General features: G+C 51.0%; 2 long non-coding RNA genes across 3 annotated transcripts; both read left to right on the top strand.

Moving 5' to 3' along the window:
- Positions 1 to 4,435: 4,435 nt before the first annotated feature.
- Positions 4,436 to 8,305, top strand: LOC141407081 (uncharacterized). Of its 2 annotated transcripts, none has more exons than XR_012414240.1 (3): positions 4,436 to 4,558; positions 7,426 to 7,485; positions 8,192 to 8,305. It is a non-coding gene; the product is annotated as an uncharacterized lncRNA (long non-coding RNA). The 2 variants fall into 2 exon arrangements; XR_012414241.1 differs by having other exon boundaries at positions 4,436 to 4,562.
- Positions 8,306 to 13,267: 4,962 nt separating this feature from the next.
- Positions 13,268 to 16,426, top strand: LOC123574055 (uncharacterized). Its single transcript, XR_006698898.3, has 2 exons — positions 13,268 to 13,327; positions 14,882 to 16,426. It is a non-coding gene; the product is annotated as an uncharacterized lncRNA (long non-coding RNA).
- The last annotated feature ends 2,835 nt before the right edge of the window (positions 16,427 to 19,261 follow it).

Raw genomic sequence — 19,261 nt, 5'->3', positions numbered from 1 at the left:
TGCTCTCTGCCTGGCTCATGTGTATTCCCCAGTCTCCTGCTAGAGGGGTGAATTTAAACCAACAATTGAGTTCCTAGGTTGGGTTTGGCAATTTCCTCTCTGATGACCTCCAGTAAGTCACTTAACCCTTGAGCCTTGGCCTTCTTTAATTATAAAATGCATGAGTCTAGGACCTGCTGGAGAGGTGAGATGAATAAGATTAGGGGGAAGCGGGGAGGAGGAAGGAAGCCTGTAGTATTAATGGCAAGAGTCCCGGTCTGTCTTTGCTAAAAGTGACCTGAGATGTAAAGACAAGATGGGAGCAGGATTTAGACTGTTCTCCTCCTGCTCCCCGGTCCCAGGTTCCATAATCATATGCAATGGTTAAAAATATGAATTTGAAGGCAGATTAGGGTACAATCTCAGCTCAGCACAATCAGTATGTGACCTTAGGTGAGCTGCTTAAATGAGCCTCAGTTTTTCTTATCTGTAAAATGGGGCTATAACACCACCCACTTTCCAAACTTTTGGGGAGGTTAAATGAAACTGTGCTTGACTCCATGGCTCTCCTCTGCTGCTCACTGCATGTCTGAAGCCTCTGGGAGAAGTCAGACATTTGTGAGGTGCCTGGACTGGTTTTGGCAACACCTAGAAACAAAGAGTGAAGACCCTGACTCAAAGGCCAGAATTGTTATCTTCAGGGCTGAAAAGGTGTTTAGGAATTGTTTGATCCGCAAATGATGAATGAGTTTCAGCTGTGAATCAATAATAGTGGCTTTCCAGGGCTCATTGTTGAGGATTCTGAAGCTGCATCTGAGCACTTCAAGAATGGATGCCTGGTGGGGGCATACAGGCTCATGCCTGTAATCCCAGCACTTTGGGAGGCCGAGGCAGGCAGATCACCTGAAGTCAGGAGTTCGAGACCAGCCTGACCAACATAGTGAAACCCCATCTCTACTAAAAATACAAAAATTATCCAGGCATGGTGGCACACACCTGTAATCTCAGCTACTTGGGAGGCTGAGGCAGGAGAATTGCTTGACCCTGGGAGGAGGAGGTTGCAGTGAGCTGAGATCATGCCACTGCACTCCAGCCTGGGTGATAGAGTGAGACTGTGTCTCAAAAGAAAGAATGTATGCCTTTACTGATTAGCTGTGTCTGCCATGGGCTCAGAAAGAGAAAGCGGAGTCAGGGTGCTGGGGAAATGCTAACACCTCATGCTAAGATGGACACACTGGGGTACGCAGAGGAGTCAGGACAGGCCCAGACTCGTGACACAGATCGTGGCACCAGGGGAACTTGTGTCGAGGAACTTCCCCAGCATCGCAAGTGGCTGACAGTATGGAGTCTGGAAACACTGTCCTTCCTGGTATGGCCCCCACAACCCCCAACACTTACACTTCCAGGCTGATGGCTGCAGAACAACTTCTCTCTTCCTGAGCTACAGTGCTTCATCTCAGACTCCCAACTGACCAGAGATGCAGCACTGCACCTCAGGCTGGGGGACACGGCGCTGCGCTGCTCCGCTCTGGCGACCTGTGGCAGGACTCCAACCTGGCCAGGAGAAGGGGCGTTAGAGGGGACCTGGGCCACACCCCTCCAGCCCTGGTCAGGAGGCTGTTGTAATCCCCCACAGCTGTGTTTCCTGTCTGTGGCCTGCCATTTGAGCACCCAGGACCAAACCTTGACCTTTTTTTCCTTTTCTTTTCTGTTCTGTTCTTTTCTTCTTTTTCCTTTTCTTTTCTTGTCCCAAACAGCTTAATTTAGAAGGAGAACATTTAATGAGTATAATTAAGTGGTTTTTAATACATTCACAAAGAAGTTGTGCAAACAATGGCACAATAAATTTTAGCTTATTTCACCACCCAGAAAAGAAGCTTCTTATCCTTAGACAACCCCTAGTCCTGGACAGACCGGTTTCTGTCTCTATAGATCTGTCTATTCTGGATATTTCAATAAATGGAATTATTTAATATGTTGACCTACCTTTTGACGCCATGCCCCATGTTTATGCTTGGTGCATCCCAGCCAAACAACCTCATTCATGGTACTTAACATTTTATATCATCAAACAATCAATTGTCTTCAACCTATCTTTCTTCTGCCACTCCTCCTCTCTTCCCAGCCATCTTCCCATAATGATTTTTCAAGATGCAAATATGGTCACATCTTTCTCAAGTTTAATATCCTACAAGGGCTCCCCATTGCCCTCAGGCTGAATTCTGGAGCCCTCCCCAAAGCCTGCAAGGGCCTGCCGTATCTGGCTCCAGTGACCTCTTCCTCTTGGGCTACAGTTCATGGATGTCCTTACATTCTCGCAGGGAGCCCTGTGCCTATCCACTTCGGGCTCCCCAGGACTGTGCTGCTCCCCCTCACTTTCCCTGCCCATCTCCTCCTCCTGTGCTAGGTCTCTAATCAAGTGTCCACTCTGGGAAATCCTCCTTGACTTTTTTGTTTTTTTGAGACAGTCTCCATCTGTCGCCCAGGCTGGAGTACAGTGACGCGATCTCAGCTCACTGCAACCTCTGCCTCCCCGGTTCAAGCGATTCTCATGCCTCAGCCTCCCAAGTAAATGGGACTATAGGCGTGCACCACCATGTCTGGCTAATTTTTGTATTTTTAATAGAGACAGGGTTTCACCATGCTGCCCAGGCTGGTCTAGAACTCTTGACCTCAGGTGATCCACCCACCTCAGTCTCCCAAAGTGCTGGGATTATAGGCGTGAGCCACAGTGCCCAGCCCCTCCTTGATTTCTTTAGCCATCAGCACCCCCTGCTCCATGTTCTCACCCACCCTGTGCCCTCTTTCTAACCCTTTACCATGCTGGTAATGTGGTTTTCACTTACAACCACCTCCACTTGTGGACCATATGACTCACCTGTGAGGGGAAGGGACCCTGTCAACTGTGCTCACTACTGAAATCAGGGACAGGTGGTGTAGATGCCACCTAAGCCCAGGTTGAATGGCTGAATCATAATTCCCAATCTCATTATCTCTAGTATCAGTGTTATTTCTGTGTGTCTCACCTGGCTAGATCTCCACTTCCTGAGGACAGTGCCTGTGTCTTGTTAATTTGGGGGGCCCTGGCTCTGACCCGTGGCTTGGTACATGATGATGGACCCAGGTAATGCCATTTGGTGGCTGATTGGATGACCATGTAGATAATTCATTTTGTTTTCTGGGCCTGGCTTGGGTGGGAACTTTCAGGTGAGCAGGCAAAGCCCCTTCTCACTCTTCCTGCCCTGCCAAGATCTCAGGGCACCCCAGAGGACCTTCTTGCATTGCTTAGTGGTCACTGTGGTGGCCTTGATGTTGGATGACTTGCATTTTCAGGAATGTCTCAAGGGGGTGGGTAGCCTTTCTTCAGAGCTGAGAGAGAACAGAAAAAAATGTATCTCCTTAAAAAAACAAAAACGGAGCTGGGAGCAGTGGCTCACACCTGTGTCCTAGCACTTTGGGAGGCTCAGGCAGGAGGATTGCTTGAGCCTAGAGTTCAAGACTAGCCTGGGCAACATAGGGAGCCCTTGTCTCTTAAAAAAATAAAACAAAACAAAAAACAAACAAACAAACAAAAACACGATAGGTGCAGTGGCTCATGCCTATAATCCCAACACTTTGGGAGGCCAAGGCGGGCGGATTACCTGAGGTCAGAAGATCGAGACCAGCCTGGCCAACATGGTGAAACCCCGCCTCTACCAAAAATACAAAAATTAGCCAGGTGTGGTGGCAGGGGCCTGTAATCCCAGCCACTTGGGAGGCTGAGGCAGGAGAATTGTTTGAACCTGGGGAGGTGGAGGTTGCAGTGAGCCAAGATCTTGCCATTGTACTCCAGCCTGGGCGACAGAGTGAGACTCTGTCTCAAAAAAAAAAAAAAAAAAAAAAAAAAAAGTCTGTCTCTTACACCTCTAGCAGAAATCTGAAGTCAGGCCTCACTCTGGGAAGAGTGGAAAGAGTGTTTCCCTCTGGTCTATCATGCCGGTTAGGTCAGTAGGTCAGTTCTGACAGCCTGTGGAGAGGACAACCTCTGTCTAAGGTATTGCCAGCCAGAGAACTGCTTTCCCCTTCTGTGGAATTCTCTTGCAGGAACTCTTTTCAACTGCATTTGGTGGCTGGGCACTGTGACTCACGCCTGTAATCCCGAGCACTTTGGGAAGCTGAGGCCAGTGGATCGCTTGAGCCCAGGAGTTCAAGACCAGCCTGGGCAACACGATGAAATCCTGTCTCTATCAAAAAATACAAAAAATTAGCCAGTCTCATCGCCTGGTCTCTACACAAATAAATAAATAGATTTTTAAAAATCCTACATTTGGCTGGGGAGTGATTCCAACATTGGACTCCTTTGGGGATCACGGACAGCTGGTCTACTCCACTCTCCACGGCTCCCACTGCGCCTGAGAGAGAAGAGCTTAGCATGTTCAGCAAGGAGATTTCAGTAAGAACCAGGCAGGGTTACCCTGAAAAAGAGATGATTTGCTGCCGAGAACTAAGCTGACAAGGTGTGTCCTCCGCCTTCACTTGGTGCGTGATTATTTCCAAAGCCCTTTCAGATAAACTACCTTTGGCTTCGCACGTGCAGCAGGTGGGTAAGTGATGTGGGGGAGTTTGTAGCCTCTGCTGGGAGACAGGACACAACAGAATGGAAAGCAAATTGTCAGGGAGAAACTGATCCATTCTGTTGTGGAATGGATCAGTTGCTCCCTGTCAATTTGCTTTCAGTCCTATTTTCCGTGGGGTAGAAAGCCTCAGTTTGCTGCTATCACTAATTGCCCAGGCTTCAGGCCCAGGGCCTTGCAAGCCAAACTATTAGGTTAAAGTGTAATAACATTGTTTCATTTTTACTGTATTTATGGTTACCTTTATTTGCTAATTATGTACGGTATCAGAGTTTTCTATTTACAGTAGCTATTTCTATTTGTATTAAAAAGGACTCATCTTACATTTAAAAATATTATAATCGTTTGCAGACATGGAAGAAATAAAATAGGGGGCATCTGAATGACTGAGTTTGGGAAACAGTGTCCGATCCCATTTAATCATCAGAACGGCTGGTGCCGCTGGCAACGGAATGTTATTGCTTCTACATGGAGGACCAGGAAGGGAAGGGGATTGTTCCAGGGTCCCAGGGCCTGAGCTTGGACCAGGGGAGTTGAAGACCATTTCCACCAAGGCCATTTCCATTCCAAGATGTAGGCTAAGATTATTGCAGCAAAGATAGCATCTCCCCTGGGTTTAGAAACAGGAACTAGATGGGAGGTAGTCCCACGCTTCTGAAGGAGAAACTGATGCAGGGAGAAGGGCTGAGGCACAGACTCTGACCAGGGGAAGGTGTTTGCCTCCATTTCCTCTGTGGGCCTTGAATCTGCCCACCCCTGGCTGTTGGTGCCTCATTCTGTTCCTTTGTGTCTGGAATAATCATCATGATTATGAATGTAATAAGCATGGTCATTTGTGGAATTTTATAGTCCTGGATATTGAATGTTTTCATTACGCAAGTCCCTGTGCATCCACAAAGCTCCCTGGGAATGGATTTTTCCAAGGGTACAGAGCTGGGAACTGAACTGGGGTTCCTAACCCAGGGCCCTCATTTTAACCTCTACACTGAATGTCTCATGCCCTGACCAATTGGCCAGACCTTAGGTTCGGGGGCAGGGTCTAATCATTTCACCTCTCCATTCAGCACACTGCCTCTTCTATGGGCCAAGGGGAAGTGGGACTGAGAGACACACCGTCCTCGACTTGGAGGATCTCAGTCAGATTGAGTAGAAGGAAACTGCCCCTCACAAGGTGAACAGGGGACAGACTCAAGTGGGATGAGAGAGAGAGAGACAGAAAGAGAGAAAGAGAGAGAGCGTGCCCTAGAAAGGACAGCCAAGCACACTCAGAGGACAAAAAAGGTTCCCACCCCTGGGGAAGCTGAGAAGGCTTCCCAGAGGAGGAGTCAGTGCAGCTGGGCTGAGAGGAGGGGCAGAGGGGCCGGGAGGGAGGGGCTTCTCCTGGCTCCAGCAGCTCTTCCCTGGAGTCTTGCACACTTAGCACTCGTCCCAACCCCTGCCTCCTTCTCCTGAGGGCCTCACTGAGAAGAGGGGTCTATGGCTACCCCTCCCCCATTCCACTTACCCCACCAAAGGCTCCCTCCTACTCTGGATCCCCGGTCAGGATGAGAGCCACCACTTGGGGGTCCCAGGTTGCACTTCTTACCAGGCCCTTCTCTCTGTGGCTGTTTCCCCTTCTGTGAAAAGCAATGTTGAGCCAGGTGGCCTCAGTTTTACCTGATGGCTCTGGGTGCTGGCTGCCGGCAGCGTTGGGGGCCGCTCCTGGGTGGATGGGCTGTTTCCACCTCTGTGCTCCCCATGTCTTCAGGAAATGTCTCTGGGCTGTGGGGGACCTCTGTCTTCTGTCGGGAGGCTTGGGGAGGCGTGGGTGAGCTGGGGAGGAGAAAATAAACAGTGGCTGTCTGGGTTTTCTCGCCAGGCCTGAGCCAGGAGGCCTCCCTGGGCTCCTTCCCTTATATGGCCAGGCTGCTCTGGGCTGGGAGCTTGCCGCAGAGCTCCCCCACCCTCTACCAGCACTCAGAGGGCCGGGGGTCATTGCTGGTCACCCAGGACTCTGCTGTTGCAGAGGCCAGAGCAGGGCTGAAGGTGGAGGGCAGGCCCCAGGACATGTGCCAGGAATTGCCTGGACAACCTGGGCAATTGGGGAGGATTTATGTTGAGATAAGGGATGGGAGAGAGGAACACCCAGAGAAGGAGGGGACCTACCCCATACTGACTTAACCCCCAACTCGTGGTGTGATCCTAACCAAGCCCTTTCCCTCTCTGGGCTTCTGTTTCTCCCCCTCGCAAATGAGGGTGTGGAAAATAAGAATTAATTCTCACAGTCATTCTGTGAGGTGGCAGCTTGTACATCCTCATTTTGCAGAAGGGAAAACCAGCTTGGAGAGGCTAAGTAATTTGACCACAGCTTTCCAGCTGAAAGAGAGCAAGGCAGGATTTGAACTCCGGGCCGTCCGACATCAAGGTCTGTGTTCTGATTTGGCTGGTTGTCAAGGCTCCCGTTGCGGGTGACAGTCCCTTCCATGTGCCTTATGGAAAAGGGATTCTGTGAAGTTGCAATCCTGGAAGACCAGGGAGGCCCCAGTGCCCAGTGACCCAGCCTAAAGGAGGCTGTTCCGTGAAGGAAGGGGGACAGGGACTGTAAGTATTCACCCTGGTGTCCCTGGCACATCACACCGGGCATGGCACAGGCTCAGGGATCAGAAAGTGGTGTTGTGGAATCACCAAGAAAGGAAGTTTTGGCAGTCACACCCGTCCCCTCACCCTCAGCCATATTATAAGGATGAAAGAAAACAAGGCATGAGAAAGCACCAAGATGCCACCTTTAAGACCAGCATTGCCTGTTCACAAGCTCTTTCTTCTCTCTAAAGCATTCCCCGTATCTCATCCCCAGGCCAGTGTCTTCTGAGCTGACCACTCCCCGCTCAGCCCAGCTGCAGGACTGAAAGATGAGGTGAGTCTGCTCAAGGACAGGGCTCTGGTTGAAGCCTCAGGCTGGGCCCAAGTCCCAGACAGCAGCAGTGGCCATGGGAGAGGCTGCCGGAGGGGAGGGTGAGGGGGGAAGAGGGGGTGCGTCTGGGAACTGTTCGGAAATGTGCCTCGCAAAAGCACTAACATCCTGTGTGCTGTTGAGCTAGCCCTGGAACATCCCTCACCCCATCCATCATTGTGGCATCTTCTCGGACCCCAGCCCCCTTCCTGAGGCCCACGGGTGGGGTGAGGGAGCAAAGGACCGACTGTCAGTGTGTCCGAGAGACCACAGCTGGCAGTTCTGCAGGCCTGTTTAGTGTCGGAGCCGGACAGTCGGCAGGAGGAGGCGCCTGCAGCCCTCCTAATCCAATTTGTTTAAACCCAGTCTCTGTGGCTTATTTGCTAGTGAGGGAGGCCTGGGTGTGCGCTGTGCTGGGGTGCACGTTTGCACACATTTGTGGGGCATGCAGAGGTGAACAGGTGGACCATGTTATGTAAGACAGGCCTGCGACTTGTCCCACATCCCTGAGCGTCAGCTCCTTTCCTGGAACCCTGCCTCCTCCTCCCTTCTCCTCTGCTCACCTCCAAATCTTCCTGCACTTTTTCCATCCACATGAGAACTGGTGCCAGAGTTCCCCTTTGCAACCGACCCTACATGCAACTCTGAGCGAATGCTTTCACTTCCACAGGCCTCAGTTTCTCCACTTGTGTTATGGAGCCGGCACCTCGCCCTACCTGTTCCACCATGAACATGAAATTTAAAAATTGGCAAGTGTGGGAAATAATGTGATGAATGGTAAAAACTGCTCTGTGTTCTTGAGTTTCACCATGTGCCAAGGGCCGTGCCTGGGGACACCAGCCCAACCTCACAAACCCTCTCAAAGTCCTATGAGCTGGCTCTTTATCACTAGCCTCAGAGAGGTTGAGTGACTTATCCAAGATCACACAGCCCCAGGTCTTCCTGCTTTAGGAGCTCACTTTCTGGGGAAGATTACTATTATTTTCCCACATTTCTCTCAAGTCTGTTATTCACCAAATCAAGTTGAATAACAGAGGCTTTATGTCCAAATCACACAGGCTTTGCATTGCTATTTTGTAAGGAGAATGGGGTAGACTGGATTCTTGGCTCCTAGTTGGATTTCCCTTCTTGGGTTCTATTTCTTTTTACCTACAACCCAGACTCTGACAGCCCTGAATTGCCCACACTGCCACCAATCAGTGGGGAGCCTTCCTTTACCAACGCCCATTCTGCTTCTCGTCATCCTGAGGCCCGGTTTCTTGGTCATTCTGAAGTTGGGGTGGGGAGTTTATCCTGAGGGACCCAGGTTACTCCAGGAGCCGCCTGCAGGTGGGCTGGGGTGGGGAGTGGATGTGGGTGCCGGAGGGGTGGAGGGGCGGTGGGCTCACAGTTCTGTCTCTGAGCTGCCCGCTGCTGGCCCTCTTCTGGTCCCAGGAGGCTGCTTCTGCAGAGTTCTTGCTTCTCCAACATTAGCATGGCAGGGGTGGCTCCCACCAGTCAGTGCCGTTGCCTGAAAGAAACAAAGATCTCACCTGTCAGAAGGACACCAGGGTGCCCTTTGGGTACGGTCGTGGCCTTTGAGGGTCCTGACCAGGTTGCCAGGCTCTGAGGGATGGAGGATGGGCCTGGGCCACTTCTGGGTACTCTCGGGCTGAACCTACTGAGATCTTCCGGGCCTCAGAGATCCTGCCCCTTGGGCCCTGAGCAACCATTATCCCTTCTTGGCCTGCCTGGCTTTTAAGGGAGAGTTTCTGAGAAACTCCAAGCTCCAAGAGCAGGAGGAGCCACCTTCCCTTCTCAGCACACCCAGGCCCCTTAACAAAAGAACTGTCCTGAAAGGAAATTTCCCAGAGGCTCCTCTGACCAATGCCCCCACCTCAGCCTCACACATAAGAAAGGAGCATGTAGGGTTTAATCAAAACCTGGGGTTAACATGATGACCAAGACCAAAGGGACAGGCTTGTGGCTGTCTTTGATGCTTCCCATGTACACAAAGCTTTCAGCCTGCAAAACACTCCCATAACTCAAGGCACATTCACGGATGTCGCCAGAGGTAGGAATAATTCTTCCCCTTTCTGAAGTTCCAGGAGCCTGTGCGATTTGCCCAGGGTCACCTGTGGGACAGCATGAGCGGCAGACTTGAACCCAGGCTCCTGATGCTCAATCCAGCTTTCTCTTGGATGTGGGCAGTAGCTGGCTGGATGACCACAAGTCAAAGTTATCATCGCCATGGTCATCGCAGAAGCCCCTGTGCCCTTTCCTGCCTTGCTCATTTCCAAGAAACATGAGGGGCTGGGAATGGGCCGCATCTGTGAGCCAGATGGCACCTCAGTGAGGAGAGGGCTGAGGCCAGGGCTCCGGGCAAGCTCATGAACTCATGCTTACACCCAGCTCTTTCTGGAGGGATCTCTTTGCTCACAGTTCCCCTTCCTCAGCTCACTCATGCCTGTGCACTTGGTACAGCCCTTGCTCTCCTTGGGCTCCAGGGCCCTAGGTTTCCACCACATGTCTGGAAAGAAAAGACATAGGCTTTGAGTCATGCAGACCCGCGTTTGAATCTCGCCTCTAGCACTTCCTAGCTGTGTGATCTAAAGCTGGTGTCTTCACCTCTCTGAGCCTGTTTCCGACCTCACGGTCTTGTTTGTGAAAGTCAAATGAGGCAGATGTCAAGTGCGAGCATATTTCCAGGCACATCATAAGCCCAGGATAAATGGCTGCCATTTCTATTATTAGCATGGGGCTGGAGCCGTAGCAAAGCCCAGTCATGGGAGGAAGAGCAGAAGCAGGGAGAGAGCAAAGGTCTGAAGAGGCATCTGGGGAAGCTGTGGGAGCCCCTGCGTGTCCCTTTCCATGTCCCCTTTGTCGCACAGCTTCCCTGGGCCTCTGTTCCCAGAGTGCCCTCCCACCCCCTTGACACCCCAGCCAAGTTCACCAGCCTCACACGCTCCGTACTTCCTCCCCAGGGAGCGTTGCTTCGGGGAGTTTTGAGCAAGCCCTGGGAACGCAGTTTGAGGCTGAAACAAGAGCATTGCAGGGAAAAGGGAAGAGAGGGGGAAAAAAAGACCTGCCCAGCCTAGAATCCCAAGCCTTGCCTCGAGCAGCTCAGGCCCTGGGGACGGGTGGGGCATAGACACCAGGATCCCTGTGAGTTCCTGTCACTTGGCCCTTCGGTGAGGGCAGAAACTGAGAAAAGAGTGACAAAGGTAAGAGCCATCACCTGTCCGGCTGACTGTGCACTAGGCACGTTGGGACATGCTGTAATCATAATGACAGCTAACATGTCATTGGGTGCTTCTGATGCACCCCACACTTGCTAAGTGCTTTATTTTACACAGCTTTTCTCATCTGATCCTCAAAGTGACTTATGAGTTAAGTACCAATAATTTTCTTTTCTTTCTTTTCTTTTCTTTTCTTTTCTTTTCTTTTCTTTTTTTTTTTTTTTTAAAGCGACAGGGTCTTGCTCTCCAGGATCTTGCTTTCCAGGGCAACACCTGCTGCCCAGGCTGGAGTGCAGTGGCACAGCCAGTTCACTGTAACCTTGAACTCCTGGCTCAAGCGATCCTCCCGCCTCAGCCTCCTGAGTAGCTGGGACCACAGTCACATGCCACCATGCCCGGCTAAGTTTTTATTTTTTAATTTTTTGTAGAGATGGGGTCTTGCTATGTTGCCCAGGCTGGTCTCGAACTCCTGGCTTCAAGTGATCCTCCTGCCTTGCCCTCCTGAAGCACTGGGATTAGAGGCATGAGCCACTGTGCCTGGCTGAATTAGGTACCATTCTTTTAATTTTTTGTTTCTTTACTCAGAGATCCTTGCTTTAAAGAATTAGGTACCATTCTTATCTCCGCTTTACTGAGGCTCCAGAGGTCACAGCACTCCCTCCTGGTTACACAGTTAGTAAAGATTGGCTCCAGGCAGCCCTACATACATTCTCACAGCTCCTTTGTAAGACCAACTACTCATCATACCATTTTTACAGAGTGATAACCAGAGTCAATATCTCTTGGCAATACTTCGATGTATTGTACGTTGGTCTTTCTGGAGAGGCTTTTGTGAACAGAGAAAGCATTGTCAGTATAAGTAAGACCATCTGAGCCCTGAAAACCATCCGTCTCCAGAAGCAAGGGGGCTTCTCCTTTTGGTGGTGGTGTTCTGCCTCTTTCCCATGGCGTTTCTCCCCTCTGTGCTGTTTGTTAAAAGAAATTCACATCATGTTGAAGGCATTGGTTCTCGGCAGGGCGCAGTGGCTCTCGCCTGTAATCCCAGCACTTTGGGAGGTCAAGGCGGGTGGATCACCTGAGGTCAGAAGTTCGAGACCAGCCTGGGCAACATGGTGAAACCCTATCTCTACTAAACATACAAAAATTAGCTGGGCACAGTAGCACATACCTGTAATCCCAGCTACTCGGGAGGCTGAGGCAGGAGAATTGCTTGAACTCCCCAGGAGGCAAAAGTTGCAGTAAGCCGAGATCACACCACTGCACTACAGCCTGGGTGATAGAATTAGACTCTGTCTCAAAAAAAAAAAAAAAAAAAAAAGAGGCATTGGTTCTGCCTCTGCCCTATAAGCTTTGCAAAGAACATGGACCTCCAGGGTTCCAGGGGCTTCGCTGGGACTGGGTAATGCTTTCTAGATAATACAGATGTTGGTTTCTTCTGGAATGTGTTGGGTGGGAGGAGTTGCAGGCTAGGTAACAGGTTTTCTGTAGCTATGCTATGTGATTGTAGACAAGGGTATTCCCCTCTCTGAGCCTCAAGGGCCCGCATCTACATGATGTGGTGGGGATAGGACTGGACTCTAGAGTGTCCCGAGTCCTAGATCAGATACGGAGGGATGGTCTGACCCCACCCCATTCCCTGGTGTGAGTGTGGGTGTGAATGCAGGTGAACGGCCGGCATAGATCTCCATGGAGCGAGAGAGAAACTGGTGCATCTGGGGATGAGGATGGCACTCCCTTAATGCCTCCCACTCCCTTGCCCCCATCCTACCCTTTACTGCTCAGCCCCAAAGTAGGCCCCAGTGATCTGGACCAGGTGGATTTTCTGCACCAGGACTTGAAGTCTTGGAACATCAGTGCTGGAAGCACCCTAGTCTTGCACCCATTGTTCAGATGAGGCAACTGAGGCATGGAGAGGAGAAGCAAGGAACTCAAAGTGATTCAGCCAGTCACAGGTTCAACTGGGACTCCAGCAAATGTCCTGACCTCTTCTGCTCACTGGGGGATCCTGATCGGCCAGATATTAAACAAAGGGGCCTCGGGAGGAAGGTGGAGAGAAGAGAGCCTTTAAGTTCCTTTTGCTTTGAAGATGGAATAATCATGACTTCCTTCTCCAAATATCTTTTGGCCCTTCCTAGAACCAGATGGCGGATGTTTGGAATTTAAGTTGTAAATAGTGTTTAAGAAGGGGTGGGAGTGCAGATGTGTTACTTTCTTCCACCACCAGAAAGGAGATCTGAGGGAGAGAAGTGGGGGAGGGAAGCTGACTATGAAAAGATTTTGGGAGAAGGAAGAAGCGAGGGGGAAGGAAGACCGAACAGTGATGCGGGATGGGAGGAGAGGGAGCAAAAAGGGAAGAGAGATGGATGGAGTGAGACTGAGAGCAAGACAGAGAGGAAGAGAAAGGGAAGGGAGAGAGCGATGGGAGAAGGAGGAGGAAGAAAGATGGGGAGGGGGCTCTCAGGGTGCAGGCGCAGAGACGCCCCATCTCGAGTTCAGGAGCAAGCCCTTGAGTTTTCTAAAAATAGCTCAGTCTTTCCCCCAGCAGGGTTGGCAGCAGGGACCAAGAGAGGCACGCTTGCCCTTTTATGGTAAGAAAAAGTCCAGATCCTCAGAGCGGGAGCTGGGCTGGGGCCTGTAATTCTGGATGAAGTCCAGCCCCAGGGTCTGGGGTGGGACAGGGCTGAATTGGGGGGAAGACTTGGTGGGATTTCCTGGCCTGGATGGCCCTATCCTTGGGGAAGATAGGGCTGAGGTAGGTGTTGGCAGGGGCCTCCCAGGAAAGCACTGGGGTCCTGGTAGATCCTTAGTGTTATGGCAGAAAGTCTTCTAGAGACATCTGGTCCACCCTGTGTCTCTGTTTTTTTGTTTTGTTTTGTTTTTTGTTTTTTTTTGAGACGGAGTCTCACTCTGTCCCCCAGGCTAGAGTGCAGTGGCGCCATCTCAGCTCACTGCAACCTCAGCTTCCCAGGTTCAAGCAATTCTCTTGCCTCAGCCTCCCGAGTAATTGGGATTACAGGCGCCTGCCACCACGCCTGGCTAATTTTTGTATTTTTAGTACAGGCAGGGTTTCACCACGTTGGTCAGGCTGGTCTTGAACTCCTAACCTCAGGTGATCTGCCAGCCTTGGCCTCCCAAAGTGCTGGGATTACAAGCATGAGCCACCGCACCTGGCCGTCTCTGTTTTATAGAAGCAGAAACTGAGTCCCAGCCAGGGGAAGAGATCGTAGCTCCCTGTGTGGGGGTTTAAGCCACCAAGCTAAATTGCTGCCGGGGTCCACACAAGGACAGCTTATGTGCCTGTTATTCTGGAGAGCAGTGTGGTCAGTGGCAAGAGCACCGTTAGGAGTCAGGAAACCCAAAGCCCATTCCCAGTTTGCTGTGTGACCTTGAGCCATCTGTGAACTCTCTCTGGTCTCAGCTTTCCTCACTGGGGTGATCTTAAGGGTTTTCTTAGCTTTTTGTCTCTCTGGGAATTTCACAGCTAAAAAGCAGAGCCTGGGCGTAGAAGATGCTGTTATGAGGTGAAAGGGAATCCACGAGCTGCTATTTTCTTTCTGTGCCTCACTCACTTCCTGTGCTGAGCCGGGCAGGTAAAATCTGGGATGGACTGAGACCGATGGAGAGGAGTCCTTGCAGGAGACAGGAGGCAGATCATGGCTGGAATACCCCACTGCCCAGCTAGTTGGGTCTAGCCTCTTTTTTTTTTTTTTTTTTTTTTTTGAGACAGTCTTGCTCTGTCGCCCAGGCTGGAGAACAGTGGCGTGATATTGGCTCACTGCAACCTCCACCTCCGGGGTTCAAGTGATTCTCCTGCGATAGCCTCCTGAGTAGCTGGGATTACAGGCACCCACCACCACACCTGGCTAATTTGTTGTATTTTTAGTAGAGACAGGGTTTCACCATGTTGGTCAGGCTGATCTCAAACTCCTGACCTCATGATCTGCCTGCCTCGGCCTCCTAAAGTGCTCAGATTATAGGAGTGAGTCACCATGCCTGGCTGGGTCTAGCCTCTCACTGGACACACTGAGGCCAGAGGAAGCTGCATGCTCAAGGTCACATTGAAGGTCATATGAAGAGTTAGGGCACAGCCAGGAATAGAACCAAGAATTTCCATTCCTAGCCTTGGGCTCTTTCCTCTGCAGGAGGCCAACAGCATTGGGGACCATCTCTGGCCGTTCAAAGGGACCTCCTGGGCAGAGCAGCCAGAACTCAAGATAGGCTGCCATCCTCTAACTATCTCTTGGAGATAGTTGCATCCTGCCTGGGCACCGCCTCTCCTCTGTCCCCTGCCCTTGACTGTGAAGAGTGTACCATAGTCTCCATCTTTGGCTAGAAGGCAGAGAAGAAGCAAAGGATGTGGTCAGTCTGGCAGCATGATTTTGGGCATGTCTTTCCTTGTCACTGGGCCTCAGTTTCTGCATCTATAACACAAGGAGATAGGCCCTGATCCTCTTTAAGGTCCCTCAGCTCTAAAAGAACTATGATGCAATGAGTATGGGATTGAACACCAGGAATATTTAAGCATCTACCAGGGGCACCAGAGTGAATGTGATGGATGTTGTATGACTCCGAGCGTGATGGACGTTGTATGACTCTGAGCTCTGCAGTCAGTGTGAGGTGGGGGCACATTGCCTGAGATTCCTGGAAGCCGCATTCCCAAGATCCTTCTGTCTCTATTCTAGAAACCCCTGGGCTGACTCTCTGAACCCAACTTGAACCCAACTTGATCCCAGGTTCTGGCAGCTCTGGTCTTGAGTATCTAGGGAGGGCTGCTGGCCTGGGCGATGTAGTTGCCCACTGCTCCAGGACCCTCACAGGTGCTTGGCCATGCCCTTGACTTCTAGGTCCTCTCCATCCTCTCCCATGCTGCTGTCCACTTCCCCAAGCCCTGTCTGGTGGGCCTCCCAATCTACTCCACACCCTCCGTCTCTCCATGCTTTTTCTGTGACTCAGCCCAAGAGGATTCTTGCTTTCCTTTCCCAGCCTCCTATGACACCCCCTCCGACCACTGAGGGAAAGGATGGAACAGAAGAGAAAGGGGGAAAAAAAGAAAGCATCGTGGTTCTAAATTTGAAGCTTTCCTGTGACCCTCCTGGAATTTCCACGCAGACTCTCTGGAGCGTGTGAACAGGGATCCCAGGGACCCTGGCCCCCTTTGTCTCATTCCTGCCGGGCGGAAGGCCATCAGCTGAATGTTCCTCGGGGACCTCCATCTCACAACCAGGCTCCAAGTCTCTTTGGTCAGGCCTGGTGTCCCCTGGGAAGGCAGGAGGCAGCAGTGGAAAGGAAGTGGGAGGTAGGACGTAGGAGGTCCAAGAGGCCCTTGTGCAAAGTTAGGGCAGAACTGATGTCATGTCTGGCTGGGAATCTGACATCCAGGCTGCAGGAAGGCTCAGCTCATGATTTTCCCAAAGCAGCTAGAGCTGGCATGTGAGATCCGAGGCTGGTGGTAGGAAAGGCTATGATGCCCAACCTCTTCTGATGTTTGACTTCTCTCTATGGTGTCCCTACTAAGCTTGCATACCTCTGGTGATGAGGAGCTCACTACAGATGTTCCTTAACTTATGATGGGACTACTTCCTGATAAATCCATCGTCAATGGAAAGTATTGTAAGTTGAACGTATTTTTTCTGTTTATTTTTTGAGACAGAGTTTTGCCCTGTTGCCCAGGCTGGGGTGCAGTGGTGCAATCTCAGTTTACTGCAACCTCCACTTCCCAGGTTCAAGCAATTTTCATGTCTCAGTCTCCCAAGTAGCTGGGATTACAGGCACGTGTCACCACACCCAGCCAATTTTTGTATTTTTTTTTTTTTTGTAGAGATGGGTTTTTGCCACGTTGGCCAGGCTGGTCTCGAACTCCTGAACTCCTCAACTCCTGATCTGCTCGCCTTGGCCTCCCAAAGTGCTAGGAGGACAGGTGTGAGCCACCGCACTTGGCCCGAATGTGTATTTTTGACTTGCGATATTTTCAATATAAAATTGGTTTATCTGAAGTAACCTTATAACCCCATCACAACTGCATTGTAAGTTGAGGAGGGTACCAAATGCATATAGCTTTCATAGCATTTTAAAAGATAAAATTGTAACTCAGGATATATCTGTACTTCCTAATCCCCTCACCCTCTTTGGACAGACTATTGGAGGTGTCTTCCTAGTATTCTGCTGCCATCTGCCATGTCCTCTGGGGCTGCACAGAACAAGTCCCTGCTCCCCAGGAAGCTCCGGAGTGGTTTGAAGATGGTGACTGCAGCCCTTGGGCTTCCTACCCCTCCTAGTCCCACCTGAGCTCTCCTTTCCCCATTGCCTGACATCTCAGAGTTGCCTGTTATCCAAATTCCTAGGTCTCTGCCCTGCACTGGGGTTCTTGGCTGATGGTATTTTGGGGAGAGGGACAAATAGGCTAAAGAAAGGCACTCCCTCCCAGGGACAGACAGATACCAAGGAGAACTTTCCCCAAGCTCTGAGGCTTTGGTTTCTGTTGCCAAAGCTACCGCACACTCTAGGCCTTTCCTGTTTCTCCAACCTCTCTGAGCTTCAGACCAACTCTCGGTTCCAGCCAACCGGGCTTCTCTACTGTTCTCCGAAAATGCCTCTGCAGCCCTGCGTCCATACCTTTGTACACAGAGCTCTCCACCTGGAATGCCGTCTTCTTCTCTGTCTATCCAGGGCGTGTCCCCAGCTCCTCAGATGTTCCCTCTCTGAGAATCCAGGTGTCTACTGTCACACATGGAATGACCTCAATTGTCCCCTCTGTCCCAAACCAGGGAACATCACGGCCTGAGGCCCCAGAGGAGTAGGGCACTTACCCAGGTGTGCTGGCTGCAGAGCCAAGGCCTGGTCCTAGCCAGCCTCTTTCTCCTTCACCCCGCCTTGCTCAGTTCATCCGGGTAGATGCTGTCAGACTCATTGGGGTTGTTGAGTCACATGCCTGGTGGCTGGCAGGCTCTGGGCAGGCTGAACGGGGGCCTCTGAGCCCAGCAGCCCAGCCAGGGGTGGTGTCATAGCCTCTGTGGATGCCATCCCCAGGCTAGCAGGCAGCCTCCCTCCAGACACTCCACCCCCATCCTGCCTCCCTGGAGGGAGTGGAGGAGTAGAGTATATGGCAGCAGAGCAGTTTGGAGCTTTTTTTTTTTTTTTCTTTTTGAGACAGTCTTGCTCTGTCACCCAGGCTGGAGTGCAGTGGCGTGATCTCGGCTCACTGCAACCTCTGCCTCCTGGGTTCAAACAATTCTCCTGCCTCAGCCTCCAGAGTAGCTGAGACTACAGGCACGCGGCACCACGCCCAGCTAATTTTTGTAATTTTAGTAGAGATGGAATTTCGCCTTGCTGGCCAGGCTAGTCTTGAACTCCTGACCGCATGATCTGCCAGCCTTGGCCTCCCAAAGTGCTGGGATTGCAGATGTGAGCCACCGCGCCTGGCCTGCAGCTTTCTTATCTCTCTTGAAGCACAGCTAAGGTCAGAGGAGGAGACTTTAAGGAGGGGGCTTAGGCTTGTGGCTGGCCGGGGGTTCTTGCAGAGGAGCCATGGTGGGATGGCTTTCTCCAGTCTGGACCTAGCCAACTGCCCCTTCCTCAGAACTCAAGTGGGCTGTGCAGGGCATGGGGCAGCCCAAGACTGACGAGGCCCCCAAGGTTACTCAGCCCACCCTATGGGGTGCTTCTGGGTGGAAAGGACTGTTTTGCCAGGGTCTACATTTTTGAGCCTGAGCAGCGGTGGGGGGTCGAAGGGTCTGTCTCTTCTCTTACTGCAATCATGCCTAATCTGGAAGGAGGCTTTGGACTTCCAATGGCCTCCTCCCCCAAATGCCAAAGGCCCTACTAGGCAGGTCAGAACCAGAGCTAGTTCTGGTTCACAGACCCATTGCGGGTGGTCCTAGAGTGCAGCAGCTAAACACATGATTTTAGAATCAGTCAGAACTGAGTTTGAGTCCCAACTTGGCCTCGTACAGGCTGTGTGACTTTGGGCAAATGATTAAACCTTTCTGAGCCTTTGTGTGCCCAGAGGGATAATGGTATTTATCTCAGAGTGCTGGGTAAAGGTCCAGGTACTTGAAAGGACTTGATAGATGGCAGGTGATATTTTTGAGGGAATAAGGGCAGTTTATCCCCCAAAGTCCAAAGAGTTGGTGCTCAGAAGAGCATCTCTTTGTACTGTGAAGAAGCTGTCTTTAGTAATAATATTTTAGCAGTTATTATTATAAAAATTTAATTTAAACATTTATAGTAGAGACAGAGTCTCCCTATGTTGACCTTCAGGCTGGTCTCGAAATACTGGGCTCAAGGGATCCTTCCACCTTGGCCTCCCAGAATGCTCAGATTACAGGTGTGAGCCACCATGCCTGGTCTTAGCAGTTATTTTTTATTGAGTACTTACTATGTGTCAGTCACTGTTCCAAGGGCTTCATGAGTTTTAGCTCATTTAGTGAGTTAATCCAGACAACTCAATAGACCGATGAGACAGGTACTCTTAAATCATCTCTATACTACAGATGAGGTCCCTGAGGCACAGCGTACCTATGTAA

Source organism: Macaca fascicularis, chromosome 6 (genome assembly GCF_037993035.2).
Source record: "Macaca fascicularis isolate 582-1 chromosome 6, T2T-MFA8v1.1".
Classification (NCBI taxonomy): domain Eukaryota; kingdom Metazoa; phylum Chordata; class Mammalia; order Primates; family Cercopithecidae; genus Macaca; species Macaca fascicularis.
The sequence above is the reverse complement of the archived record's forward strand: the minus strand, read 5'-3'. Positions and strand labels throughout refer to the sequence as shown.